At 42.6% G+C, this 18596-nt stretch overlaps 1 protein-coding gene across 5 annotated transcripts in view; it reads left to right on the top strand.

Moving 5' to 3' along the window:
- sept12 (septin 12) overlaps positions 1–18596 on the top strand; it is an 87472-nt gene that overhangs the window by 47463 nt on the left and 21413 nt on the right. Inside the window, exon 1 of one of the 5 annotated variants that reach the window (XM_037090465.1) lies at positions 8660–8812. The exons of 3 other annotated variants lie outside the window; for them this stretch is intronic. The gene's annotated coding sequence lies outside the window, so the exon portion shown is untranslated. Of the gene's footprint in view, positions 1–8659; positions 8813–13425; positions 13599–18596 lie in introns of those variants that run through there. One more of the 5 variants, XM_037090466.1, reaches the window with a different exon arrangement.

Raw genomic sequence — 18596 nt, 5'->3', positions numbered from 1 at the left:
ACCTACGTCACACCTGGGTGTTGGTCTGGGTATTTTGTCCACAGATGCTACTTGCAAAGTTTGTTGCAAATTGGTGAAATGGCCTAAGAGGAGTTCGACAAAGTAAGTTTATCATTTTTTCACAGAGCCTTAGTGGCTCATGGGGAAGTAGTCACCTGGGTTTTATGTCATTCTGACAGACCAATGTGGAGATATGCAACACTTTATTGTGTTTTGAGCAGAATGTACAGGAAGTTGTTATTAAATAACTTGAGTAGTGTTTGGAATAGAAAAAATATTTCAAGTTTTTGTCAGGAGAGTCCACAGAAGCTGTGTGCAAAGTTTCGCGGAAGTCGGTGAAATGGCCTGGGAGGAGTTCACATTTCGCGAATTTGCGGAAAAAAACAGTTTGCGGAAATGGGCGTGGCCTATATCATGAGATTCAGCACAATATATATCACAATTCAGTGAACTCGTGGATGTAAGGTTTTTGAATGTGTGACAAAGTATATGTGAGCTATAAGCCTCTCCCCCTTCCGGCGCCGGCGCGAGCAGGACACTGATCCAGTAGCTCCGTACGTGTTGTTTTGTTTTTAGTGTCTAAGTGTGTGTTTTGTTTTTGTTTTTTTCAACTAAGCACACTTGCTGTGTAGGCCCTTATATATCCTATGGATACAACGTCTTTTTATCGGCAACAAATCAGTGGACAACTTGCTTATTCAAGGGAGAAGCTGATTTCACTCCAAACAATGGGACAAGCCGGCATTGTTCACTCCATACCTGAGGAGCTGAGGAGGAGGAGACGAGGCCGCAGAGCCGGGGCGAAGGTGAAGGCTAGGCTAGCGGCTAAGCAGTGGAAGTACAAGCCCTCGGTTCCTTCGATCATCATGGGGAATGTCAACTGCCTGACCAACAAGACAGACGAGCTGGCTGCCCTTGTGAAGACCGACAGGACATTCAGGGAGAGCAGTTTACTGTGTCTCTCTGAAACTTGGCTCACCCAGAACACACCGGACGATCATGTGGATGTACCTGGATTCACCACGGTGAGAGCGGACAGAGACTGCAGACGCAGCGGCAAACGCAAAGGTGGGGGACTCGCATTGTTTATTAACACCAGATGGTGCAACCCTGGGCATGTTACGGTGAAGGAGACTGAGTGCAACAGAGACATTGAGTTGCTGGCGGTAGGACTCAGACCGTACTATATGCCCAGAGAGTTCTCCCACGCCATTGTTGTTTGTGTTTACATCCCTCTGCGTGCACACGCCGAGGCCGCGTGTGACGTCATCCACTCCACCGTATCCAGGCTGCAAACACAACACCCAGACGCATTCATCGCCATCTCAGGGGATTTTAACCACGTCACACTGGACTCAATACTACCAGACTTTCACCAGTTTGTAAGCTGCCCCACCAGGAAGAACAGGACTTTAGACCTCCTGTACACCAACGTGAAGGACGCTTATGCGGCCACTCCTCTGCCCCCACTGGGAAAGTCTGATCATAACCTGGTCCTGCTCACACCACACTACAAGCCAAAGATCCAGAGACAGTCCACAACCACCCGCTCCTTCAGGAAATGGTCTCCTGAGGCAGCAGATGCTCTGAGGGACTGCTTCGAATCTACCGACTGACGTCCTGCAGGACACACATGGTGAGGACATCGAGGGGGTCACCCACTGCACGACTGACTACCTGAACTTTTGTATGGACGTTGTGGTTCCCATTAGGACTGTACGCTGCTTTCCAAACAACAAGCCCTGGATCACCAGTGATGTCAAGGATATCCTTAACAGGAAGAAGAGGGCATTCAAGGACGGTGACAGAGACGAGCTGAAGCGCGTACAGGGGGAACTAAAGGTCCAGCTGAGAGAGGCAAAGGAGGAGTACAGAAGGAGGGTGGAACAGAAGCTGCAGCGGAACAACATGAGGGAGGTCTGGGATGGCATGAAAACCATCACAGGCTGCAAGAAGAAGGGCAGCAGCACAGAAGAGGGGGATGCTGGGAGAGCTAACCAGCTAAACCTGTTTTTTAACAGGTTTGATACCCCAGCTCCCACAGCCAGTGACTGCCCACTTCACACCCCCATCACCCCCATCATGTCCATTATCACCTCGGACTACAGGGCACCCCCACCCGCCACACCCACGGACAGTTCAATACTCCCCCCCACCCCTACCATAGACAGTTCAACCCCCGCTCCCCACCACCACGGACAGTTCAACCCCCGCTCCCCACCACCACGGACAGTTCAACCCCCTCCCTACCCCCATGGACATTTCAACCCCCCTCCTCAGCGCTACGGACATTTCAATCCCCCTCCCCTTCACCATCACCAAGGAGCAGGTGAGCAAAGAGCTGAGGAGACTGCGCCCAAGGAAAGCAGCGGGCCCGGACAAAGTGTGTCCAAGGATGCTCAAGGCCTGCTCTGCTGAACTGGGGGAGCCGCTTCAGCAACTGTTCAACCATAGCCTGAGGTTGGGGAGGGTCCCCGTGCTCTGGAAGACTTCATGTCTCATCCCGGTTCCTAAGATTAAACACCCCAAGGAGCCAGGTGACTTCAGACCAGTAGCACTAACATCCCACATCATGAAGACCTTCGAACGGCTGCTGCTCCATCTCCTCAGACCCCAGGTCCACCACGCACAGGATCCACTGCAGTTTGGATACCAGGAGAAGTTGGGGGTGGAGGATGCCATCCTCTATCTGCTTCACAGGGCACACGCTCATCTCGACAAGGAGAGCGGTGCTGTGAGAATCATGTTCTTTGATTTTTCCAGCGCCTTCAACACCATCCAGCCCCTCCTGCTGAGAGACAAGCTGACAGGGATGAATGTGGATTCACACCTGGTGAGATGGATTACAGACTACCTCACAGAGAGACCGCAGTATGTCAGACTGAAAGACTGCATGTCAGACACTGTGGTTAGCAGCTCCGGAGCACCACAGGGGACTGTGCTCTCTCCCGTCCTCTTCACCTTGTACACATCTGACTTCCAGCACAACTCGGAGCTCTGCCACATGCAGAAATACTCAGATGACACTGCAATAGTGGGCTGTATCAAGGCTGGACAGGAGGGGGAGTACAGGAGCCTGATTGAGGGCTTTGTGGAGTGGTGCAGGTCCAACCGCCTACAGCTGAACACCTCCAAGACCAAGGAGATGTTTGTGGACTTCAGGAGGAAGAAACCACATCTCAAACCTGTGTCCATCCAGGGGGTCGATGTGGAGGTGGTCAGGACCTAAAAATATCTGGGGCTGCAGCTGGATGACAGGTTGGACTGGACAGCAAACATGGACGCTGTACACAGGAAAGGACAGAGCCGTCTGTACTTCCTGAGAAGGCTGGGGTCCTTCAACATATGCAAAAAACTGCTGCAGATGTTTTACCAGTCTGTGGTGGCCAGCGTCCTCTTCTACGCTGTGGTTTGCTGGGGAGGAAGCAGCAAGAAGAGGGACGCTGCCCGACTGGACAGACTGGTGAGGAGAGCTGGCTCAGTGGTGGGCACAGAGCTGGACTCTCTGGTGACTGTGGCAGAGAGAAGGACCCTGGACAAACTGCTGTCCATACTGGACAACACCCACCACCCTCTGCACAACACCTTCAGCAGGCAGAGGAGTGTGTTCAGTGGCAGACTGCTGTCTCAATCCTGCTCCACCAACAGACACAATAACTCTTTCCTCCCCCTGGCCATCAGACTGTACAACAGCTCGCAGTGATGTCAGGAAGCACAATAGACAATGGACAAATGCACTCAAGAGCACTCATCTTTTATAGCCCAATTTAATTTAATTGTACACCGTCCCCTGTCCCCTTAATACTCTTTACCTCTACCGTCACTTTATATTGTTAATATCACTTTATATTTTTATACAGTTGTTCAAAACATTTTTATAACATTTTCTTATTCCATATTTTTATTTCTACTGTTTTTTTGATATTGCATGTATGTTCAATGTATGTTCAATGTTTGTTATTGCTACTGGATGCTTGAATTTCCTCCGGGATCAATAAAGTATCTATCTATCTATCTATCTATCTATCTATCTATCTATCTATCTATCTATCTATCTATCTATCTAAGCCAAAATACACTTTCCTATAGCACCACCTAGTGGTGGAAAGGGGACATCAATAGATGACATTTTTTGGCAGATGTGACCTATATTCCAAGTTTAATTTGGTAGTATTAATAATGATTATGGTTAAAAAATGCTTGTTTGAAATGTTAAAAAAATGTTTTTACTATAGCTGCAAGTGTGAGGAATTAATTGCCTGTGTTCTGTCTGCTAAGCAGGGTAGCCTTCATTTTATAATGAAATCTGTTGAAGCAAGTGTTGAATGTGAATTTCTTTTTTCAGAGGCAAATTTAGGTGAGAAAAAACACTAGATGAATTTTTTTATTTTTTTCATGCACACTGATTTTAAATATTGTGAGTTAGTGAGACAGTTTCACTATGTGCCCATTTATTAAGTATGCTTGAGTTTCACTCCTTAGTCTGAAACTATGAATGAATATTTATAAAAAATCTCTAGAAATATATGATCGCCATCTCTTGCTGGAATTATGACCATCTACTGACTTCGGCTTCATAGACAGGACTCCACAAATGTGTTTACATAACCTCAGAGTGCTATGTCGACAAGAACCAGTCGGTATGGACACTCCTAGCATCACAAGCCAACACAGGAGCAAGCGTAGGCAGTTTGACCAAAGGTGGAAGGGTGGCTGTCGGGGAGGACTATCAGCTAAGCTAAAACTAAAACCCCTGTAAAACACTACTTCCATCTATCTTCCTCTCAAACGTTTGTCCCTGGAGAACAAAATAGATCATATATCGGCAGCTGGAATTAACAAGCTAATGAGAGATTATTGACGGCAATAATTCAGTCAGTCCTCCCATATTTCCACCAGCATGTTGAGTAAATGTACCACCATTAAAGATGCATTCAGAGCAGCCCCCTGCCCCCTTGGCTCTTCAGACCATCAATTTGTTATGCTAATTCCAGCATACCATTCCCTGCAGGTCAGAGGAAAACCTACAGTGAGGCAGGTGAGGGTGTTGTCTGAGGACGCTAAGGAGGCACTACACGACTGTTTTGAGTGCACTGACTGGGATATGTTCAAAGCAGCTGCCACTTACAACGATCACATCAACATATATGAGTATGCCATGTCTGTGTCAGCCCACATCAACAAATGCATGGAAGACATCGGCGCTCGTAAATCCATCACCACCCAGGCCAACCAAATCTCTGGTTGACTGAAATGCTAAATGCTAAGGGCATAGAACTCAGCCTTCAAGTCCAGTGTCTAAGTGTGAGTGTGTGATTTCATGAGCGTGTCTTTTACAAGGGAGGGCATTAAAAAAAAACTCTCGCAACTCTCTCTCTTTCTCTCTCTTTTTTGTGTAGGAGCGGGTGAGTCCCTATCAAGGGAACTCATCCCACTCTCCCGTCAGGCCCCTGGGAGCCGCTGGTGGCACTCAGAGGAGGGTCTCCACCTCTTGCTCCTTATGGCTCCTTGTGGCTCCGGCTCCCACCTGCGAATAGGCGCAGAGGCGAGTCGTCTGCTTGTGCCGTCTTGCCAGCAGGTTTCTCGAGGTCCATGAGGTATCTTTTATGGTGGCCAGGGTGAGCCAGAGCTGGGAGAATTCCTCTTTTGTTCTTTCTGTTCTAAATGGCACTGAGAACAACAAGCGCCATCTTGAACCGCGCCATCAGACTAGCAAAGCATGCTTACAGTCGAACAATGTGCAGACCAGCTGGCTTGTGTCCTAACAGACATTTTTAACATCTCACTGGATCAAGCCAAATTACCATCATTTTTCAAAACTGCCACCATCACCCCAGTGCCAAAGAAACCTCAAATGACATCACTCAATGACTACCGGCCCATTGCACTCACTCCTATTTTAATGAAGTGCTTTAAAAGTTGGTAAAGCAGCACATCACTTTCAGACTCCCTGCCATGTTTTACCCCTTCCAGTTTGCCTACCGGCCAAACCGCTTCACTGAGGGTGCCATCTCCACCACTCTTCACACCTGGAGGAGAAATCACTCTTGTTCGGATGCTGTTCATGGACTTCGGTTCAGCGTTTAATACCATCATTCCACAGCATCTGGTACACAAACTGGGACCCCTGGGCTTCAGCACCCACCTGTGCAACTGGCTGCTAGACTTCCTCACTGAAAGACCACATTCAAGTGCGAGTCAGTTAGAATACCTCCAGTGTCATCACCTTCAGCACAGGCTTCCCTCAAGGCTGTGTCCCGAGCCCCCTGCTGTTCACTCTGATGACTCACAACTGTGGTCCAAGGGCTACCACCAACCACATTGTGAAGTTTGTGGATGACACAACATTGGTGGGCCTCATCAGGGATGACCATGACCTGGCTAACAGGGAGGAGGTGGAGCAGCTGGTTGGCTGGTGTAGCAAAATCAAAATGATCCTGAACATGGACAAAACTAGGGACATCATTGTCTACTTCAGGGAAAAGCATCCCAGCCGCGCTCCACTTCTCATCAACAACACAGCTGTGTCAGCAGCACCAATTTCCTGGGGTTGCACATCAAAGAAAACCTCACCTGGTCTTTGAACACTGCAGCACTGGTCAATAAGGCACAGCAGCCTCTGATTTAAGATTCAAGATGTTTAATTGTCATACACACATAGTTTGCACCAGGCAATGAAGTTCTTAATTTGCAAGTTTCCCTTCACACAAAAATATAAAACACAAAAATGTAAAATATACTTAAAAGAGAATAGATAAATAACCCCAGTTTCCAAACTACACTGTGATAGAATTGGTCAGGATGCTCTCCACTGTACATCTGTAGAAGTTGCTGAGGAGTTTGGTGGACAGTCCAAATTTCCTCAGCTTTCTTAAGAAGTACAGCCGCTGCTGAGACTTCCTGGCAATGTGTTGGGTGTTTTGACACAAGGAGGGGTCCTAACTGATGTGGGTGCCAAGGAATTTAAAGGTTTTCACCCTCTCTACCTGTGTCTCACCGATGTGAAGTGGGCTGTACTGGTCTCTCCTCCTCCTTGGGTCAATAATCATCTCCTTAGTCTTCTCTGCATTTAAGGAGAGATTATTTGTGTGGCACCAGGACACTAGCTGAGCCACCTTCTCCCTATAGTCTGTCTCCACCCCACCAGTGATCAGTCCAATGACTGTTGTCATCCGTAAACTTGATGATGGTGGTGTTGCGCTGGGTGGAGGCACAGTTGAAGATGAAGAGGGTGTACAGAAGAGGACCTAGCACACAACCCTAGGGGGTCCCTGTGCTCACCTTCCTTGTGCCTGATGTCCGGGCACCAACTCTGACTGTCTGGGGTCTCTGAGGAAATCCAGAATCCAGCTGCAGAGGGAAGGTGTCAGTCTGAGGACTGCACTTCCGGCGAAGGATGAGGAGCGCCCTCCTGCCCCTGCCCATTCTCACTACATTCTAAAGGAGCACCATAGAGAGTCTCCTGACCAGCTGCATCTCCATGTGGAAGCCACAAAGCCTCTGACTGGAGGAATGTGAGGAGAATGATGAGGACAGCAGAGAAGATCCTACATTCAGGACAAGTGCTGCATGTCCCGAGTTGGGATTATTATGAGTGACTCCTCCCACCCTCACCATGGACTACTTTCTGCAGCATTTGGTGCAGGACCACAAGGCTTTCCCCCCCATATCATCGGTCTGCCAAGTGACAATTGTCGTTTATTCTGGATATCTTGTTTCCTCAAAATATTTGCACTACCTAACTCAACAATGTACCTTAAATAATTTGCACTTTCAATATGTTTCTGTTTTTGATATTTAGTATTCTTATTGTGGTATTTCTTTTGATACACTATCATATTTTAATTCTATGCTGAGCCTCTGAAATGAAATTGTGTTCTGTGTTGTGTTGCACACTGAATGTCAAGTGTCTAAGTTGTATTAGGACCCTGACAAGCCTGTTGGCCAATATTGGGCCAGTTGGTGAGGTGTGGCCCTAGTTTCATTTTCTGTGTTCGGCCAACTGATCACACTGAATGGGTGGCAGGGCCCATTGGTGAGGGAAGTTAAAGGGAAAAAAGGAAGAAAAGCTCTTAACCATCAAAAGCTTAAGTTGTTGTGGTGGAGAAAAAATGTGATTTCACTTTTTTGGACCAGTCTAGATATATCTATATCATGCATATTTGTTGTCTGATATGCACTGATATTTTTTAGGATTATAATACAGAAAAAGATACTAGGTAATTTATATTGATTTAATTCCCAGTAAAGTTTGAGTGCACTGATGTCAAAATATTCTGCTTCTATTATATATTTTTGTCACAAGTGTTTAATAGTCACCTTTAAGAGTTTATTGCAAAAATATGTGAATATTCACAAATATCACCTCAAAAATCAAGTAATGGTCAGGCTCTAGTGGAAATATACAATTATTTACTACTAATTACCCTGACAGGGGTAACTTCACCCTTCAAAATCTGAAATCATAGGCAGCTGGACTTGTTTCATTTACTGAAGACGTTTCACCCCCTCTTCCAAGAGGCTTCTTCAGTTCAGAATTACCATGACCTTGATGACTAAGAATATTCATTGATATGCACATAGAAAAATATATATTTAATACCATTCTTGTCACCTCGCAGTATGTGTTGTTGAGTAATATAGACAGCAGAAGATCTAACCAGGAAACAGTTTCTCTCACATGCCAGGAAATGCATCATCCTTTGACACACACGCACACACAGCCACGCCTCTACACACACACAGGCATATTACATCTTGCCCAGTTGGACATATGTGTCACTGCTGACTGCTGTGTCTCCCTCCATACCAGGTAAAGAACAGATATCTCGTTCCTGATGATCTGCCCTTTAAATAGCTTTTAACTGAGCCACAGTCCTCTGTGTTCAAGAGGCTGAGTCTTTTTGTGTGCTGCTTTACACTGTTAGAGGGCAATTTTCACTTGTTTCTTAGTGAAAGCATTTCACAGCACCTCAGATCTGAACATGTGAAAACTATTTTGCATGCTTGTCAGCTGTGAGTATGTTGGCATCTCAGCTAATGGAACAGAGAGCAGAGTCTATTGATAACATTTGAACTAAAAACTAATCTTTTTTGGAAATAAGGGTGTGACAGACAGGAGTTTTTTAATTATTTAATGCTTGTCATATTGAGATTAAAATAACTAATAACATAATTTTAAGGCACAGTATAGTAATGAGCATTTTGGGGTTAAGTTGGGCATATAACAAAAAAAATGACACACTAGTTTTATGAATAAGGCTCGAGAACAGCTGGCAGCTGTAGTTTTTCTCAAACATTGCTGAAACAGGAGGAAGTGGTGTGGGGAGGATTGGAATAATACATATTTCAATTATTTAGTAACTTCTTTTAAATCACTTATACAAACCTGCTTTTATGTGAAGTCGCCTTTCTAAAATAGATGTTTGGTCTTTCTATCCTTTAATTAATTTCACTGTTCGTAATCTCTTTAGATTCTGTCTATATATCTATCTATTTCTAGTTCAACTTTTTGATACCTTCTTTTTGGACTTTATGGATTGTATTCCTTTATTTGCATTGCTTTATGTGATTTTGCCTGTTTACTTTTAATACATTGTATTGACATTTTGGTTGCCTTCTTGTTTTAACTTCTCCTTAGACTTAGACCTAGACTTCTTTGTCTAGTCTAGTCCCCTGTTTTTGCTTGTCTGTCAGAGCACTGTGTAAATTCTGTTTTTCAAGGTGTGATGTAAATAAAGTTATTATTATAATTGTAAAAAATTATTATTATAATTAGAATCAACCTCTACAACCAACCATCTATAAAGCACCTTCCATGGTGCAATTCAAAGTGCTTTACAGATGACTGTTAAGCTTATAATTAATTAAGTGTAAAAATAATACTAATCAAGTAGATTCACTGGCACTCAGTAAAGTACATACATATGTCGAGGCCCAATAGTCTCTTGGCAAGTTGTTGTGTGCAAGCCTCATTAATTATTGCACAAAACCACAAATGTATAACTTTATTCATTAATTTGACTGAATCTGGATTATATTTTATGGAGACAATGTTTTTTAATGTCCCATGTTTGCATTGCCTGATCCCTCAGTGATTTATAGAATTTCCTGATTAACAGATGCTTTACTAGATACTAAGATAACCACCAACAGTGCCTAACTGTAAAGAGCTCAGAGTGAGCATGGCTGGTCTTGGCATGGAAAAGAAACTCCATCCAACTTCCTGTTTTACAACAGAGAATCCAGATTTGAGGTGGTTTACAGACATTAGCTACTGTTAGACAGTTACCACATACTTGTTTGATAATACATATAACAGTAGCTGTCATATAGCTGAATAACATTAGGTCCCATGTTGCCAGAACCACCACCAAACTGTAAGTCATGAAATCAGCAGCTGTTGGTCTCAGGTGCTGCAGTGTTTGGCCAGCCCTCTTTTCACATAATTAGCTGTGTTCACTAAGCGCCTGGTGAAAATAAGAAAAGGATTTGAAAAAAACTGACATTCAGCCCCTAATCAGTTTTTCAGGGCAGGACCATATCTGCAGTGGTTCATGGCAGTGGAGGAACCTGTGATCGAGTTTAACCATGTTGCCCATTGATGTGTTGTTGTTTTTTTTATGACAACAATGGAGATCTTTGGCACAGAGCATGAATACATATCAGACTCAGAGTGGGATTAGTTCATTGTTGGTTTGGATCTCCACAAGGGACTGTAACAAGTCAATAAGGAAAAATAATATCACTAGACATATCCTTTAGGTTATGTCCAAGTGACGCTTTTCCTTTTAAGAGTGTTTCTGTTCTTACAGAAAGCTGAGCTTCCTGTTCCTGTGTTACATCAACTTGACTTCTGTATGACTGTTTAAATAGATTATTGTTAACTGATTAGTACTGACTTCCCTGATCCCTGATTGTGTTATTGTTAGTCTGTTCTTGGTCAGTCAATTGATTGAACACTGATGCAATACAAATATCATGATCTGAACTCATCACTGATTCACGCTCACCATCTCACAACTGTTAGAAATGTTTTATAAATTGAATTGAAATTATCCTATTCATGATTCATGAATGGGAAGTTTTTGTGTCAGAGCACCCAAAGGACAGTAGTATTACAATATAATGATATACCTGTGATATCTCTCCTTCACACAATTGGGGTGTATCAGTCTGTCACTGAAGGAGCTATCCAGTGCTGTGACAGTGACCTGCAGAGGGTGGGACTCCTACACCAGCAGTGATGAAAGCTTATGCATCATCTTGCTCTGGGTCAAGAGGGCATCACAGGATGGAGCTGGCCTTATTGATAAGTTTATCAAGTCTCTTCCTATCTGCTGCTGAGATGCTGATACTCCAGCAGACTCCTCCATAGAAAAAGGCTGATGCCACCACAGAGTCATAGAAAGAAGTCATGAGTGCCCCCTGCACTCCAAAGGACCTGAGCTTCCTCAGCAAATGGAGTCTGCTCTGACCTTTCTTATATTTTGCTGCAGTATTATCAGTCCAGTCCAGTTTATTGTTCATGTGAACTCCCAGGTACCTGTAAAATGTACCATCTCAATGTCCTTTGCCTGAATGTTCACCTCTGTACAGGGTTGTCTGTGACTGTAGAAATTCACCACCAGCACTTTGGTTTTTCCAGTGCTGAGCTGGAGGTTGTTCAGCTGGCTCCATTAATCTACAGGACAAGAAAAGTCCTTCCCCTGTCAAATAGATGGTTTACTAGAGACATGCCTACCAACATTGGCTTATACCCACAAGGGTATGTAAGCAATAAACCCTGGGTTTCCTGTGTTTATGGTACATTTATGGTGCATGGAAACTTGTGCTGCACACCTAACATGCTCTGGAGTAGGTGATGTTTGAGATAACCGAGCATCACATTTAAAAGCAACGCCCTCTAACCAATCAATTCTCTGGAAAATGGAATAATAATTTATAGAAGATCCCTTGGAGCTCAGTGCATGGGTTAGTGAGAACTGTACCTCTGTGTAAGAGGTTATCCTCTTGTCTTCTTTATTTTACTTTTTTTGTTGGCTAAAATTAAGAATGTAAAAAAATCCTGTGATTCTGCTTTTTTAACTCATCATCAACAGCAAAGGATTTAAGCATTAAAGCCTTGTATCTACTTGTCATACATATGTATGACAGTACCACTAAGAATTGTGTTTTATAATTGTTGCTTGTTTTTTATTTGCTTGCAAGTCTGGTAGGTTGATTTAACGGAATACACAAATGTAACTGTAGTAGATACTCACGCTCTAATGATGGGGAAGCGATATTATAAGCCTTTTAATTACACATTCACACATCACACATGTCACTTTTTAAAATGTCCTCCCTAAAAGTGGCAACTATAACTGTTTTAGTCTGGATTATGTGTTGAAGTTGCAGATAGTTTGCTCTTTTTTTATTGGTTCTGCTCCCAGTAGACTTGTTTATGTTGTGATTGATGAGATACTGAAAGTATCAGATCCCGAGCTGAACTTGGTTATTATGCTTTTCATTAAAATGGCAATTTACAAAAACATAAACACATAGGATGCTTATCATAATAAAAAAATGTTCTGTGGATGGCCAATTTTAGCAACTTTAGAAGAACATTACAATTGAACATTTACTGTATGTATCAAAATATGACTGAATATTGAGTAAGAGGAGTGTGTGCGGACTGCTGAGGGTACTTAAAAGAAAATAGAAAAAACTGGAGAGACACAAACTGATGTCAAGTGGCATAGCTAAATGCTTGTACCAGGAGGATCACAAGGGACATTTTATTTGTTTAATGTTATGTTTTCACTTGGACTCACTCCAAGTTGTTAATTGCAAGTAAATGCGTTTTTGTTTTTTTTATCTGTCAATGCAAATAAACAATTACTTAAGACTGTAGGACAGGAATGCTCGTGGCTAGGCAGCATAGCAGCCTCTCCTTTGTTGTTCGATGGCAGTCGGCAAACTGCTTTGAGATGCATTACCACCATCTTCCAGATGAGCGTGCCTTTAATGTTCAAAACATTACATCACACAAACAGGCTATGAAATGACACTACACTGCTGCACACCACTGTCAGTAAACTGCAACTCCTGATTCTGTCTGAATGAGGCCTTACTGGCTACTTGGAAATGCAGTGTGGAGGCTGCAGAACCACTGACAGCTTAGCCACTGCTGGGTAAATGATTCTGACGGGAGGAGGAGGAGGAGGAGGACGATAGGGAGTGGGGGAGAAGAGGGGAGGCGTAGTCCTTACCCTCTCAGGGATTAGTGGAAGCTTCGTGGTCAATTTGCATGTGAATGGATCCTAGAGCTCCTTTTAGCCACCAACATCCCCCTCCCTCTCTCTCTTTTTGTTTCTCACCATTTTGCCACTGCTCGCACTCCTCCTGACATCAGGGAGAACTGGAGAGAGCTAGAGTGGAGGAGAGAGAGGGAAAGACATACTGAGAGAGAGTGCACTGCCATCATCATTGCTGTGGCGGACAAACTGTGCAGAAAGATTTTTGTTGAAAGCAGACAGTTCTTCCATCCCATGTTTTCAGAGAGTGCTTCAGTGCCAACTGGGAAGCCACACAACAGGCTTTGTGAATAAGAGAAGGTAGGAATTTTTTGGTTTCTCTGATCCCCTATGGTCATCGACGGGGCATGCTCAATCTCCTGGTTTAACAATGAAAGCTGACAGGACTGGTCCACTTTGGCGGTCAAGATGGGGGTCTGTGTCTGTGTGTGTGTGTGTGTGTGTGTGTGTGTGTGTGTGTGTGTGTGTGTGTGAGAGTGCTGGGGTAAGAGAAGGGAGTCTCTGTTGCTTGGAAAGAGCTAGCCTTGGCTGGCTCATTGCAAACTGTTGAATCCTTAAAGTCTGTCGTTTGAAACTGAAGTGCACTGTTGCTTTCAAGATACGGAATGTGCTTTAACTTCTGAGATACCAAACACATATTCAGTGAAGTGCTTAACAGTTATCCAAATTCCATTGCAACTAACAATTATTTCCATAATCGATTCATTTGCAATTTTTTTTCCTCTTGATGAATTATGTGGTATATAAAAAAAGTGATCATCACCTACAGACCAAAGTGATGTCATCATATGTGTTGTGTCCGAAGAACACCTCAAAACCCAAAGATAGGTAAAGGAGGAGGAAAAAGCAGCATATCCTCACTCTTTACACAATCATCAACCAACCATCAACTATTCAACCTTTTGGTCACTCCAAAATCTGTTTCAGTAATTGAAATAGTTACAAATTATATATATATATATATATATATATATATATATATATATATATATATATATATATATATATATATATATATATATATATATATATATATATATATATATATATATATATATATAGTTTGTCAGGTTGCCACACAGCTTGCAGCCCTATAAAATTGCAAAAACTTGGTTGGTGTTGTCTTTTAGTAATCTTTGGGCTCTGTGAAGATACAGTATATGACTTCACAGATGTCACTGATGATTTATAACAGGGGTACTCAAATAAAAATCTTAAAGGGCCACTAATATTATTTTCAATGACTCAAATGTCCATGTATTGAGGTTGGTCAGTTCACATCCACATGAAATAATACTGTATTTTATTATTATATTATATATATATATATATATATATATATATATATATATATATATATATATATATATATATATATATATACATATATATATATATATATATATATATATATATATATATATATATATATATATATTTGTTGTGTCATAGATGTGTGTCATAGATATCAAGCTGCAAGAATCCTGCTTGATATGATGATTTCAGTGCATTTATTTAGAATTTTGAGATAATACTTCTTCTCATAATGCCTTTCAAATTGGAAATCTTCATCACAGGTATAGTGTCCTGGCTTATTAAGCACATGGATCTTGTGTGGGTTGGAGGGAGAATGAATACAAATTTTTCAGTCCATTCTTCTTGAATGGTGGGAGGATGATGGACAAGTTGCCATCGCTGCTGGTGCAGGAGTCCCACCCCTTGCAGGACACTCTCACAGCACTGGGCAGCTCCCTCAGCAACAGACTGATACACCCTATGGGTGTGAAGGAGAGGTAGCGCAGGTCCTTCCTGCTGCTGTCAGACTTTACAACCAGCACTGCTCCCAATAGCCTATAGACACAAGGTCACTTCTGTTTTTGGTCAATTTCCCTAATACCCATATTTGTTCCATATTTATTATCTGTTTTTAAAATCTACATTTAAAAAAATCTCCTGTTATTGTAATATGTTTCATCCAGTGGGCCGGATGCGGCCCGGGGGGCGCCTCTTGAGGACCACTGATTTATAAGAATTTGGTATTGGAATCTAGTCTTCTTATGTTCTATAAGAAGTCAAGCTTTCCAGTGTTTTTTTTCCTACTAGGATGCCAATGATTGAAAATGTCTTTTTCTAAGTTCTTCTGAAATCAACAATCAGCTCGATGGTTTTGCCAATGAGTGGTAGATTTGAGCAGTAGATTGTTCTCTGTGCACCACTCTGCAGTGGAAGTTGTTGATATCCTCCTGATCTGAATTCTTTGTTATGGTAATATGGTCAGTGATGGTGGTCATTGGCATACTTCACAATAGAGTTCTCTTGATGTCTGGGAGTTCAGTAATGGGTGTACAGTGTGAACAGGAGGGGGCTGAGCACATTGACCCGGGGGGCTCAGGAGTTGAGTACCAACATAAAGGAGATCAGTCCAATCTAAACTGCCTGGGGTCCGGTTTGTTAGGAAAGTGGAGCAATCAGATCAGATGAGAGAATCAGACAGGTTCCAATAAATCTTTCTGGTTAGCATGATGTAATTGTAAGAGAAAAGGGGAGGGGAAAAGTAAAATTGATACCCAAAATGTTATAAACATCCATCACTGTTTACAGACTGACATCCTGTTTCAAATTTGAGCTACTGTACCTAATGAAGTTAGCACACAGTTTCCCTGTGCAATGACAGATTATTGCTTCAGTTGTAGTTAGCTGTCCATTGTTGTATTGCAATGTATTATTTTCCCCTCTTCATTTTATGGAGCTGTGTAGAAGAGAATTGTACACAAACTGTCTTTAAAAGAGAACTGTACACTTTTAAAGACAGTTTGTGTTGTGCAATACTCGAATTGGAAAACTGTGTCTGTGGTTTCCTTTGACACATGCACAAGAGGAAGTCTGCTTTAAGCATAAATGGTGCATTTGTGAAATGTGGCAGCATCTGCTTTGGAATGACACTGGACTGTTATGATCTTGTGCAACAAAGGTTCAGGTTGGTGATTCTACTAGGACTGAATAAAGCAGGGGACTCCATTGGGCCATTCACACATATTGTGCTTGTCCATACGAATGGCTTAGCTTGACTCAGTTACATTGACACATAGGCCCAGAGCACCAGGGATTTGCAAAAACAGAGCTACCTGCTCTAAAGTGTGCCTTTAACTGATGACGTGCTTGTCTTCAATAGTGGTCAAAGGAGTGGCTGTAAATACTCTTTTAGTATTAGCAAAAATCACTGCTAACAAATCAAAATCTTGCTAAATCTAAGATAAACACTTTATATTGTTGTTGGGTTTTCAACCAGCTGGAAGTGGTCATGATGGAAAAGCAGCACTTACTTGTATTGAACAGTTTCAAAAACTCATATCTGCAAAGGTATCTGCACTTCAGAAATAAATGTCAACTGTGGTTGATTGCAGCATACCTAGTATCGTGGCTACATCAGAAAACAGCTGCCCACTTGTTGCAGTGTTCGCCATGACGGTATTGTGGGCATGTGGATCCATGTTTAATATTTTATCAGGTTCACTGCTACATTAATGTGCAAGCTTATTTTAGCTCTTCTTCCTGAGTTTGTGTGTTTGTGGTGGTTGAAGATGATGTCTTGGCAGTTTTGTGCAGCGTCACTATGACAATCTGCTAAGATTGCACTGAGGGATATTATTACAGTGTGGGTTCACACCTAAGCTGTCACTGACACAATCTGGATGACTTGGGTATCTCATAGACAGGATCCTGATTAGAGTCAAATTCAGACAGAAACACAATGTAATGTAATGGGGAGCATCACTGATGCTAATCATCTGCTTTGCTACTTCATGCCTAATATTTTGTCAGTCAGTCAGTCAGTAAGATCATGTATCATGCCTTTGAATATAGATAGTTAGATAGATGGTTAGAGTCAGAAGAATTACTTGATGGGGATAATGCATGAGACAATAACACATTTGTCAATGACCATTTTCCCCATGAGGAGCAGAGGCCACTGATGAGACAGCACCAACATCATGGAACACAAACTGTTCACCCTAACATCAGTGAAGTCTGCAGCCCAAGCAGACTCTGGGAGCTTGCAGAAACTCACCCAGGGGACCCTTAGGGACTGGATGAATGGCAAGTGCAATGAAATATGGCTATTTGGATGCAGTCTGTATAGTCAGACAGTGTGTGTTAATGTTATTTGGAGTGGCTCTGTAGTCGGATACTTTCAAATTGTAGCTTCCATTTGTTGGTTTCTACAATCTTACCAACCCGAGTCAGTGTCGGTATAGTCAGGCAGTGAACGTTAATGTGTTTTGGAGAAATGTCTCTGTAGGGAGGTTTTACCTACCCAAGGCCATAAGTAAGAAGTGTAGCCCAGGACACATTTGTGTACACACTGCTAAAAGAATGTGCTCACATTCAGTGCTTCCCAGACTGAGTGATTGGATCTCAGTTCATCCTCATGCTGGGCAAATTTGAGTGTGTCCATGGGTGTTAGAGCCACATGCCAATTACAAGAGCCACATTAACAGATAGTTGAAGAAAATAATGGTCAAAATCTATTTTGCAGATATTGAGATATCCTGGTTTTTAATACCTAGTGTGATTCAAGCTCAAAAATCATATTTTCCATAATGCAACCAATGCCGAATCTTTTTGTTCGCCCCTCCTTGCCTGGCAATAAATGAATAAATAAATAAAAATAAGGTATGTTATATATATACAAATACATTTCCATCTGTCCTTTTATTCATATGTTCTTAAAGAGGAAACAGATCTTGCTTAAGTAAAGCTGAGTTCAGTATAGTATAAATGTAATTGTACTTAAAATACTCTGACCTGTGTGTCTCTTACTCTGCCCTCCTCCATACTGACTGATGAGGATTAGTTCTGTTCCAGCACTTGTACAGTTGGATATTTATAGCTGATTAAATTATGTGGACTAGCTCTAACCAACCAATAGTCTGTGTGTGTGTGTGTGTGTGTGTGTGTGTGTGTGTGTGTGTGTGTGTGTGTGTGTGTGTGTGTGTGTGTGTGTGTGAGTGTGTGTGTGAGAGAGAGAGAGAGAGAGAGAGAGAGAGAGAGAGAGAGAGAAAGAGAGAGAGAGAGAGAGAGAGAGTGAATAAGGTCAATTAATAAGTTAAATGGTACAGCTTATTGAGTCATACAGAAACACATGTCCACAAATGCTTCAGTCATTCCAGTTTCAGGCAACTTTGTCAGTGTATTTGAGAGTATCTGTTGACCCATGCCAACACATGGGCCTACATAAACACACTCAGCGTCAAGTTCTCTGGGGGATTGCCACTGCCATTCAATCCTCTTACAGCA

This window comes from Acanthopagrus latus, chromosome 24, assembly GCF_904848185.1.
Source record: "Acanthopagrus latus isolate v.2019 chromosome 24, fAcaLat1.1, whole genome shotgun sequence".
Taxonomy (NCBI): domain Eukaryota; kingdom Metazoa; phylum Chordata; class Actinopteri; order Spariformes; family Sparidae; genus Acanthopagrus; species Acanthopagrus latus.
This window is presented reverse-complemented; position numbering and strand designations above follow the sequence as displayed.